General features: G+C 24.8%; 1 protein-coding gene across 4 annotated transcripts in view; it reads left to right on the top strand.

Annotated features, from left to right (window-relative positions):
* The window catches only part of LOC126899291 (KICSTOR complex protein SZT2-like), a 74,358-nt gene that overhangs the window by 18,653 nt on the left and 44,057 nt on the right, over nucleotides 1-11,648 (top strand). The window lies entirely within an intron of this gene.

Here is an 11,648-nt window from a genome sequence, read left to right as displayed (position 1 = left end):
GGACCGATTTCTTTCAAAAATACGTCAAAAGATCACAAATCGTATCTAGTTGAAGACATTACCCTTAAAAATTGAAAAAAATTCCCTCGTTCCCCGCAAATGGGGGAAATATCCAAAAAAATTACAAATTTAAAAATCGCTAATTTTCGTAATTTTTTCACTTTTTTTTCTTAAAACTTCCATAACTTTTTGAAAAATCAACAAATCAACATAATTTTTTTTTATACTAAAACATTAGAAATTTCCCTTTCGTTTGATATCATTTTGTTGAAAATCTAACACTTAACCTGCTCATGGGGGGGGGGATTTAAAATAGCAACTTTTTCAACTTAATTTTTGAAAATGTTCCGGAAATACTGCGTCCTTTAAACATATATCAAATTAAAGCTTATTTTATGTACTATAAAATAAAATAAAAAAATTTGTCCCGACGACCTATCTTCTATGCGCAAATGGCTACCGTATTCATAAATATGTTATTTTAATAATTTTTTTTTTTTTAAATTAAACACTATCTACAGATTTGCATCGAAACGTTTTTTATGATAGTGATTTTAATCACTGTCAGATATCATCTATACTGGACCCAACTATGCCACGACCCCACTGTGCCGCCACCCCACTGTTCTGGGTTTTTTATATAGCTTAAGAGATGTTCCGTTGCTATAATACCGTAACATTTTTCTTTTTTAATAATATAAAGCTCTATCATGTTTGCCGAAAATCATTCAATTTTCGGCCTTAACGTCCGATAATTTCTAAAAATCGAAATTTTGGATAGTTTATTTGTAGATTGATAAATTGTAATGTGTTGATATTCCTTTAATATACATAACACATCAAAATCAACTTTTGGTTTTAAGTTCGATTAGAAAAGAATATGATTATCCGATTTTTAGGAATTATCGGACGTTATGCCAAAAATCTTATAGGTATAAATGATAGATTTTTTAGTTTTTTGTATAGTAATTGAATACTTGGAATTATTCCAAATTATTTCAAATTAAAGCTTGTTTAATGTACTATATTATTAAAAAATGATAGCACAGTTGGGTTGCAGCACAATGTGAAAAAGGCATAGTAGGGACAAGTATATATGATATAATAAGAAACGCTTCGATGCAAATCTGTAGATAGTGTTTACTTTTAAGAAATTGATGGATTTTTCAAAAAGAAATCTTATTTCCTTATTTATATCCTGAATACAAGTTTTATAATTTGTAAGTGTAATTTATAAATAAATATTTATTATAGTAATTAAATATAGAATGAAATTGATATTTAATAATTTAGTATTGTAATTCTAAAAAATAGAAAATTTAATTCCTTATAAAATTTTCTATTTAATGATATAAATTCTAAATTTGCAAGTTGAGCTAAATTGCGTTTAATAGTTCAATATTTTTAAACTATATACTTTCATAAAATTCAACTCTAAAGAATCAAAATAATAAGTTAAAAATGTCATTTTTACTTGAAATTTTACACGGATTGTTTTCAACATATTAAAAATTAATTATAACTTGATAAAAAAAATTGTTTAAATTAATTTGTTCATGTGTTTCTAATAAGTAACAATCTCAAAAAATGGGTGATTGAAAAAATCTAATTTCAGACTTGAAATCTTCTTCTTCTTCGCCTTAATCCCAACTACTTGGGGTTGGCCACCCTTATCCTAAACTTCCACTTGACACAATCTCCCACATCATCTACGCTCACATCAGCTGTCCTCAAATCGCATTCAATAGCATCCCTCCATATATTTTTTGGTCTTCCTTTAACTCTTCTTCCTTCAACATTCATTTCTATAACTGTTCTTACATCTTTCGATTCCTCTCTCCTCATAACATGACCAAACCATCTAAGTCTAATTTCTCTCATCTTTTCCACGATTGACGCTACACTTATACTCCCTCTTATATGNTTCCACGATTGTCGCTACACTTATACTCCCTCTTATATGCTCGTTTCTTATCCCAGCTTCTCTAGTCACCCCACTCATTCTCTGCTTTACTCTATTATCAACTGACCAACACTCTGAACCATAGATCATAGCTGGTTTCACTACAGTCTTGTAGAATTTACCTTTCAGCCTCATTAGAATTTTTTTATCGCATAAGACGCCAAACGCTTCTCTCTACTTCAACCACCAGCTCTTAATTCTGTGTCTTACATCCTCGTCAATACCACCACTCTTTTGCACAACTAAATACTTAGAACTCTCCACTTCTTTAATCACGTCCTCGCCTATTGTCACTGACCTCCTCATTTCACCTACCTTGTGTTCTCCTTTGTCATACTCGTACTCTATATACTTTGTCTTACTCCTACTTGTTCTTGGACCTTTTTCTTCAAGAGTTAATCTCCATAAAATTCTAGCCTTTGATTATTTTCCTTTCTATTTTCTCCTATTAACACTATATCGTCGGCGAACAACATGCACTACGGCACCTCTCCTTGTATTTCTCTAGTAATTTCATCCATCACTATAGAGAATAAGTAAGGGCTTAAAGTAGAATCTTGTTGCACTTCTACTCTTACTCGAAAACCTTCTAATACTCCTACGCTTTTTACCCTGGTACAAGTGCCATCATACATATCTTCTATTATATTAATGTACCTTTTAGGGATTTCTTTTCTCATTAATGCCTACTTTAAAATCTCTCTCAGTGCTCTATCATACGCTTTCTCCAAATCTATAAATACCATACACAGCTTTTTCTTCTTTTTCCTAAACTTTCCTATTAGTTTCCTCACACAAAATACTGGCTCCATCGTTGACTTACCAGGCATAAATCCAAACTGGTTTTTAGATACCGATGTCTCATTTCTTATTCTCTTATCTATTACCTTATTCCAAATTTTCCTGCTATAACATAAGCTTTATGCCTCTATAATTTTCACACTCCTGTATGTCATCTTTACCTTTAAATATCGGCACCTTTTTCTCATTAATGCCCACTCAGAACCTCTCTCGGTATTCTACCGACAATTTCAAACTTGAAATCAGGGTATAAATTTGGTTTATTAAAGTATATATAATCATTAAAAAATATTTTATTTTACTGTGTAATTCAGTATAAAAACGAATGTAATATTCGTTTTTATTAATAAATAAATTTATATTTTAACTCATATTAATTTAGAGATTTTATATTAAAATTTTTTTTTGAAGTGAACATTTTTTACGATACCATAATTTTAAGTAGTTTGACTGAATTTCTAAAATTATAAATAATTTTCAATATTTGGTGATTATAAAGGTAATATCTTTTACTATATATTAGTTGTAATCATTTGATCATCGTTAAAAAAAAAAACATATAATAAAATATTTTAACATGAATAATAACTGTTTCTCACGAATAGTAAGACTACAGTCTAGGTGAGATTACAGTGGTGGGATCCTTGATATTTATTGAAGTTATTCAATTTAATTAAGATAAAAATTAAACGAATTATGAATATTTTTTCACCTCAATAAAATAATTAAGAAAAAATGAAAAAAATGTTATTTTGATGAAGGGGGTTCGAACTTCGTGCCCCAACCGTATAAAACTGTATTATATTATACGCAGCCATTATGAATTACACGGGTATTAGCTAAAAATGACAATTTAAGATAGATCTAAAATTTAAAGCAGTTTTTCTTAACTTTGAGGAGGCAAAATAATCGAAACAAGTATAAATTTATATTTAATGTAAGTTAGATTCATGTAAATCTTATATTTATTGGTGGACTCATTACTAAGACAAACCCTTATAAGATATTTTTAAATAAAATTTGAACACAAAAATAGCATGTTTTTTAACTACCGAAATCATTTACACATAAAAGATAGGTCGCCGGGATAATTTTTTTTTTAATTTATAGTACGTAACATAAGATTTAATTCAATATATGTTTAAGGGACGCAGTATTTCCGGAACATTTTCAAAAGTTAAGTTGAAAATGTTCTACTTTTTATATTATTTCAATAAGTTATGTCAATTTTTAAAAAAAAAAGTTTAAAAAATGTAGAAATTTATCGATTTTAAAAATCGTAATATTGGGAGATTTCCACCATTTACGTGAAACAAGTGAAAAATTTTCAATTTTTGACGGTAATGTCTTCAACTAGTTACGATTTATGATATTTTCACATATTGTTGAGAAAAATCGGTCCAGTGAGAGCTGAGAAAAAAGAGTGACAGACGCCAAAAAATTAATAAATAAAAAAATCAACATATCATAGTAAAATTAATACCTTCTCAGCTTCACATCGAAGCTAAAAGAAAAACGTTCTGGTGTATATGTAATCGTTTCTTAAGTCAAAAATCTTAATCTTTAATAAATATTTTCATGAACTTAAACTGAACATCTAACTTAATAATCTATTCAATTATTATTAATGTTAACAACTAACATAATTTGTTATTGAGTAAAAAATCAGTATTTAACAAATATAGAGGGAAGTAAACTCTACAAATCATATTATATTTGAACATACTTATAGATTACTTAAAAGTATTAGTTAATGTTTAAAGAATATTTTGTATGTGTGTGTGAATAGTGACGCGGTTGAAAAAAATTCACTTAGCTGATCTAATCTCTTTTGCAACCTATTTAGAAATAAATTAACAATTACTTTTTATCATAAAAATTGTATCTAACTATATCTTTTGTGACCGCAATTCTTCTTTGAAATCTGATTTAAGCATAGTATATTTTATTTTTTTAACTTAGATCTAAGTCCAGATTTCCTTGATATGCCTTTGGAATAAAAATTGTTGTATGAACTACTCTTTTTTAGACATTTTTTTGTGCTTTTAAAATAACGTTATACTCAAAAATATGTATAATACATAAAATAGTACAATATTAATTGATAGAAACATCGGTGTAAATTATTTACCGGAGGTTTTGAATACATAAATAAAGACTCCATTATTTTTAATATTTTTTAATTACTAGTAAATATTTTTGCTAATACGGGGTTTTAATGTTATACACCACGTAGATGTAAATGTTAATTTTAAGAAAAATTCAAGATTAAAAAAAACCAAAAAACAAATGTATACTTAAAAGTATAAATTTTTCAATGTTTTGAATAGTTTTAACAGTAATTAATGGTTACTCATTATGAAAGACATTATTAGACATCATTAAGAGGATTTAAAATATGAGTAGATCAAAAATTAAGTAATCTTACGTAATTATTCCAGGTATCTGCTAGTATATTTATTTTAACAAATTCAAATATCAATATAATAATAACATAATGATGATAATAATGTAAAATACAATGAATATTTTTCAATGATGTAATAAATAACCTGAAATGACAAAATTTAACTTATTTATTTCTAATAAAAAATTGTTTTCAGTATCAAATTGAGAGTACATTAAATTAGTTGACGTTCAGTTTTATGTAACCAAAACATTAATTTTTTTTACGTCTTAAATAAAGCAAATTTACTATGCATGCACTTTAAAAAATTCGATGTACTATAAAAAATTAGATACTTTTTTTTTTGATGCTGTCTATAATTTTCCATTTGTTTAGTCGATATGCTAACGTACAGCGCTCAACATTATGAGTACAGTATTTTATATATTATGACAGCCTTATAACATTTTAGGTATTAACTAAAACTATTAATATGTTTTGTATTCTTTAAAAAAAGAAAAGTAGCTCTAAAAAAAATTTAGTTGATTAGTTAAATAAAAATGAACTTTTTTAGTCATAAATATTTTCTATTAGTATGAAATAATGCTAAGTTAAGATCAGAATAATTTCAAAAATATTCTCATCATTAGGCATGTATATATTATCATTAATATACTTATTACATATTGTGCCCTTTTTATCTATACATCCAGCAAACAGTTTAATATTTGTTTAGTGATAACAATATTCGTTAAAATTCTTTGTCTACAATAATGAATATCTATCAGTAAAAACAGTGTATGTTTAGTCAACGTTTAAATACTTGCATTAAAGATAGTTACAAAGCTAAGTTTTGTTAAAAATAATAAAAACCAAAAAAGTGTCTTATATTTATAAGTTATCAATATAAGACAATTTTTTTTATTATAAATTATAAGACTATTCGCTACAGAGAATTTATAAATGTTATATATAGATTTTTATTTAAGCGATATAAATCCATTTCAATTTTATGTAAATTATGAAATATTATTGAAAATTTTAATGATTAGTTTTGATGTAATGTTTGCTAAAATTAATTAAATTATTCAAATTTATTTTAATCTAATCTATTTAATAGCTATAAAATCTATTATTTATGAGCATACTCTTAGTGTTTTATAATATACAAAGTTATGATATTTGTATTGTTAAAATTAATTCTTCATTATTAAAAATGTAAATGCAGCGATGAACTTTTACCATTAGTTAAAGATATTCGTAATTCAAATATTTTTTTTTATGTACATCTTATTTAAAAATTTTTATACAATAACTGATTTTTAATCTAATCTGATTTAAATCAGATTTAATTATTAATAATTTTCTACTTACAAGGAAGGAGCAAAAATATTTACATATATGTCCATACATTTACTTAGATAGTTAACTTTTCATAAGTTTTTTAAATGTTCATTTAAACATATGTTAAATTAAATCCTATGTGAGTGACATACTAGTTTATAAAAATGTTGCCGTATTTTACTACTTTTACATAAAAATTCTTAATTTTATTTTTGGTCTCGATATACAGCAGAGGTACTTGTTTTACTATTTTGTGTTTAAAAAAATATTTCGATTCATCCAAGCTAAACTAACACAAGTCACATTTAAACAATTTCAGGATTATATAAAAACAAAAATGTAGTTTCTTTGAATTGCTACAGATATTAAAATAAAAGTTAGCGTGCTAATTTTGTTGGTTTACATTAACTACAAATTTGATAATAAATCGTTGATATATTAACCATTAGTTTATTTACCATCAATTTATATTTTGAATGAATTATGTCGAGTTACGTTTGTTTGGCGCAAACTTAAATTAGAACTTTTATAACTCTGATAAAATATGGAAAGAGTCATCTTATAAAATTCTATTGATATAAATCGATGTAAAATTTAATTACACATACAAAAATTTAATAACCTGAAAAATCATTATTTTTGAGCTTACGTTAGTCTAGTTTTGTGGTATAAATTTATTTGTCTACACGAGTACTCCAGTCCTTCTAGAGCGATTTTGATTAACGGATTGTCAAACAAATACAATTTGTATCTAATTTATTTTATCAGCATCATAATTTAGAATAAATTTTCTCAATCCCCATAATAAAAGAAAATGTCCTAAAAAATTTATAATAGTTGAATACATTTCAATTTGATTATTTCCTAAATCATTGATTTTAAAGTTTTTGACAATGTTATAAATAAAACTACATCCTTCAAGTCATATAAATTTAAAGCACATTTTATCAATCCCACCGTAGCTTTTTGTAATATTGATATTTATCACTATTAGATTTCAATCTTAACGAAAGTTCAATATGCCGGATTATATTGAGTTTTGTTTTTTAACTTGATTAAGCATTAAATATAAGGACATTTATAAACGTTCAATACATTGTTAATTATCTGTTCATTTATACAAAATAAATTTTGAAAAATGTAAGGATCAGGTTGAAGATTTTTTTAGAGCATTTAAAGCATTTTTTTCTTTAAACTAATTTTTTTGTAATCTAATATTTTTTTTTGTTCGGAGGAAAAAAAAATAAAAAAATGTGAATTAAAAGTTTAATTTTTAATAATGTTCCAAATTTCAAAAAATAATGTTGATTAAATATTTATGGGCTGTTTAATATTATATTAATGTTAAATAAATGTTTTAAACATTAATAAACATTTCAAATTGAAAAATGCTTTTTGTGTCTTTTGGGATTTATAATTTATCTTGAGATTTAATTTTTTAATCCAATATTGAATTTAAATAGTTTAAATTATTATGGCTGCACTCTTAAAAATAGCTAAAAATTGTTCTATTGTCTTTGTCATTTGTTTTCGCAAAAAAAAAAACCGGTTATAATATTTTATTTTATCAGTAATTTCGTAAAATTAGGCAATGACTTTTATCTCTTTGAAATGTTTATTTGTCAATCCTTTAGTTTAGGTTTCTATCTTGAGTTTACAATAGTTTGTATATCAACTTGTAATATTATTAATTTAATATGTTAAAAAGGTTTTAGCAAAAAGTTTATTATAAAAAGTGTTTTTGCTAGCTAAAAGCAGATGAATTGCTCTTCATTGGATTTAGTATCTATTAAAAATTTGTAATGTACCTTTGAATAGTATTTTTAAATAAATTAAGGTAGTTAATATACAGGGTGTTCAGTAAGTCAGGAAACGGGTTTCTATTGTTCTCATTGTTTGTAACAATGAGAACAATAGATACCCGTTTTCTGACTTACTGAACACCCTGTATATCTGTGTAAATTAAAAATCTCGAATTATAAAATCATTTTTTTTTTTCGTGATTATTAATCTATATTATGTAATTGGTTTAATTAACCTTATAACAAACTAACTAGAATACTTGGTATATTTTATTAATTGTTTCTGTTTCAATGACTGCATAATGTTAACTAAACACGAAAACAATGAATTTATTTAATTTAATAAATAATATTTCTATTAGAACATCCTCATATATATTTATTATTAAGAACTGTCAAAAATCTAATTTTAAATTTACATAACTATAAATTCAAAATAATTTTTTGAATCCTATTAAAATATTGAATATTTCCATTGTATCGTTAAACAAAATTTTAGTCCAATAAACCATTTACAATAAAAATTGGCTTATTTTCTTTCCAAATTAACCCATTTAGTTTATTAAAAAAAACTCTTAGATTTTTTAAAATTATTTTCTTTTAATATGAATGCAAGTTATTAATGTTATATTGAAAATTATTTAATTTATTCTCAGTTATTTATTTTGTTACAATTGATAATGTATATTTTAAAAATCTTATTTTTCTTGAGTGATTTTTAAAATAAATTACTCACAATTATAATGTTATAATTTATATAATGTTTTGAAGAATTTCGTCATTAGTTTTATTATGTTGCTTTGCTTGTCCAAGTACCGTATTCTTTATCAGGTTAGAAGTTTTATATAATGCTATTTTCATCCTAATATATTCGAGCACAACTACACTCGAAAGATAACAACACATCAACACACATACTTGTACTTAAATATCGTGCATATTCGTCGTACGATATTTGCTTTACTGTTATCTTTTATTTGATCCTCGCTCTTATAGCTTGCTATAGTATAAAAGGTCGGTACTGAAGAGCTATATTAATATTTCTATTGGTGTATCATTTTTTGTGTTTTTTATTCTGAGTATATAACAAATTATCGAAAAAAGTTATTTTTTATGGTTAATATTGTGATATTGTTAATATCAAGTTTCCTTATGTCAATGAAAAATATTCAGTTCTTCTTAATTTGCATCATCCACCGAGCCGTTCAGTTGGAAGTTTGGATCAAGGCACTTAAAGCTTTTTTTTGTGCATCATGGTTTAATCTTGGCTTAATGGTTTAGTGCCAGATCTAACTCTTCCAGCTGACCGGTGGTGGTTTTTTCAACTTTTAGATAGTAAGGTTTTTTGTGATATTTTTCTCTTATTGTTCCAGAAAATTACTTTTGTTATTACATTTTTCCTAAATATTTTTTGTTATTTCAGTTATTATTTATTATTAAAAATTTATTATTTGTTAATACAATTTATTTGCTTAATTTTTATTTTTCTTCTTAATACTATATTTTTGTTATAACTACATTTTCACGCCTAATGATAAACGTACATTTTGTATTAAATTTATAGCAGCGGCTACATTTATGTATTTTATGTGAATGCATGAATTAAGTGGAGAAGTAGTCTGTTCACTATATTTATTTAAATATTAAAAAATGCAATTTTCGCAAAGTGAGATTCAACTCCTCCAACTTAATTCAATCACGACACACTACGAAGATCTTCAACGTATGCCGTTGCTTTTTTTTTGTTATAAATATGTTTGTTTTAAAATTATATAATATTAATATTTATATAAAATATTTTTCTATTAATTTTTAATATTTATCTTGTTCACTTTTATAATTTTGTCTTCTAGTGGTATTATATTTGTATGTAATTTAATTGATATTGACTATTATCCGTTTTGTTTTTATCTATATCTTAGATAATAAGTATTTTAGCTTCGATGCAAAGCTGAGAAAGTATTAGTTTTGTGATGGTGTGCGTTTATTTATGTCTGTCCGTGAAAGTTCTCAGTTTTCACTGGACCGATTTTAATAAATTGTATTTCAAAACAAGTCAATTTTAATCTAGTAAAAACCTATCGTTGCCGAAAATTAAAAAAAACAAAATGACATTTTTAAAAAATTTTTTATGCATTTTAAAACTGTTATAAATTTAAAAAAATTCTAATGAAATTTTAATTGGATATTGTAGGAACAATGACCATTTTTTTAATGTAATTTCATAAAAATTTAATGAAAAATATAAGTACAGGAATAATTTGAAAAAGTCTACCTACGCATTACATTTTTTTAATCTAACTTATGATTATGTTCCGTCTAAAAATGACTATGTTTTTTAAACCTATAATAAATTATAGATTTTAAAATGTTATAAAAAAGAATTTCCGAACGATTCTTTTATGAGAAATTGACCATATAAACAAAAAAAATTACTTAATTTTCGGTTTTAGAAAATGTTCCGGGATGACTATGTTTTTAAAATTTGTAACAAATTAATGATATTTAAGAGTACTTTATGATTGAAAAAACAAAAACGTTCTACTATATTTTTTCTATGAGGTAGTTAACTTTAAAGCTAAAAATCGCAATATGTCTGTAAAAATTTGTAATTTTTTACTTATTATGACGTTTAATAGATTTTCATTGAAGCGTTTTTTTATGATATTAATGTTAATTACTGTCAGTTACCATTTGTACTGGTCTTCTCTGTGCTGTGTTTTTAAAATTTATTTTCGCTTTAGCGGCTTGTTTGGCCATTACGGCCTCTTAAAATAGTGAACTTAATTACTCAGCTTATCTCTAGCTCAGAAAATCTACTAACGTGTGATAGAGCGCATGAGACACTATAACGTTACCTAATGTTTTCTTACTATTATTTTAAATAAAACGTTAATTTATCTTAACTTTAAAAACAACTTCGAATTTGTAAGATGATTTACAAACTCATTTTCGTAATTAAGATTACTTTTATATAAAATGTTCTTAAATAAATAGGTTGCATTAAACAAAGTTTGTGTACATAATAAAATAGAAACTGTGCCTATAAGTGTTGATTGTGTAACCCAATGTATTCATATTTGTAAAATTACTTTATGATCTTAAGTAATATAATAGGTCGCCAATTCAATGAAAATACAATTATATGTGAAATATTATTGGAATTGATCAAAATATACTAAAGTTATAATTTAAATTATTGCATTCGGAATTATTTATCAAGTACTCGAGGAATACTTAAAGCATATAGAAAAGAATTAAGTTTTTACCTTCATTAAATAATATTTAGGTACTTATAGATAAAAATACCACTAATTTTTTAAATATTATCCAAGAAATATATATATATATA

Source organism: Daktulosphaira vitifoliae, unplaced genomic scaffold, assembly GCF_025091365.1.
Source record: "Daktulosphaira vitifoliae isolate Bord-2020 unplaced genomic scaffold, ASM2509136v1 Scaffold_2, whole genome shotgun sequence".
In the NCBI taxonomy this organism is placed as follows: domain Eukaryota; kingdom Metazoa; phylum Arthropoda; class Insecta; order Hemiptera; family Phylloxeridae; genus Daktulosphaira; species Daktulosphaira vitifoliae.
The sequence above is the reverse complement of the archived record's forward strand: the minus strand, read 5'-3'. Positions and strand labels throughout refer to the sequence as shown.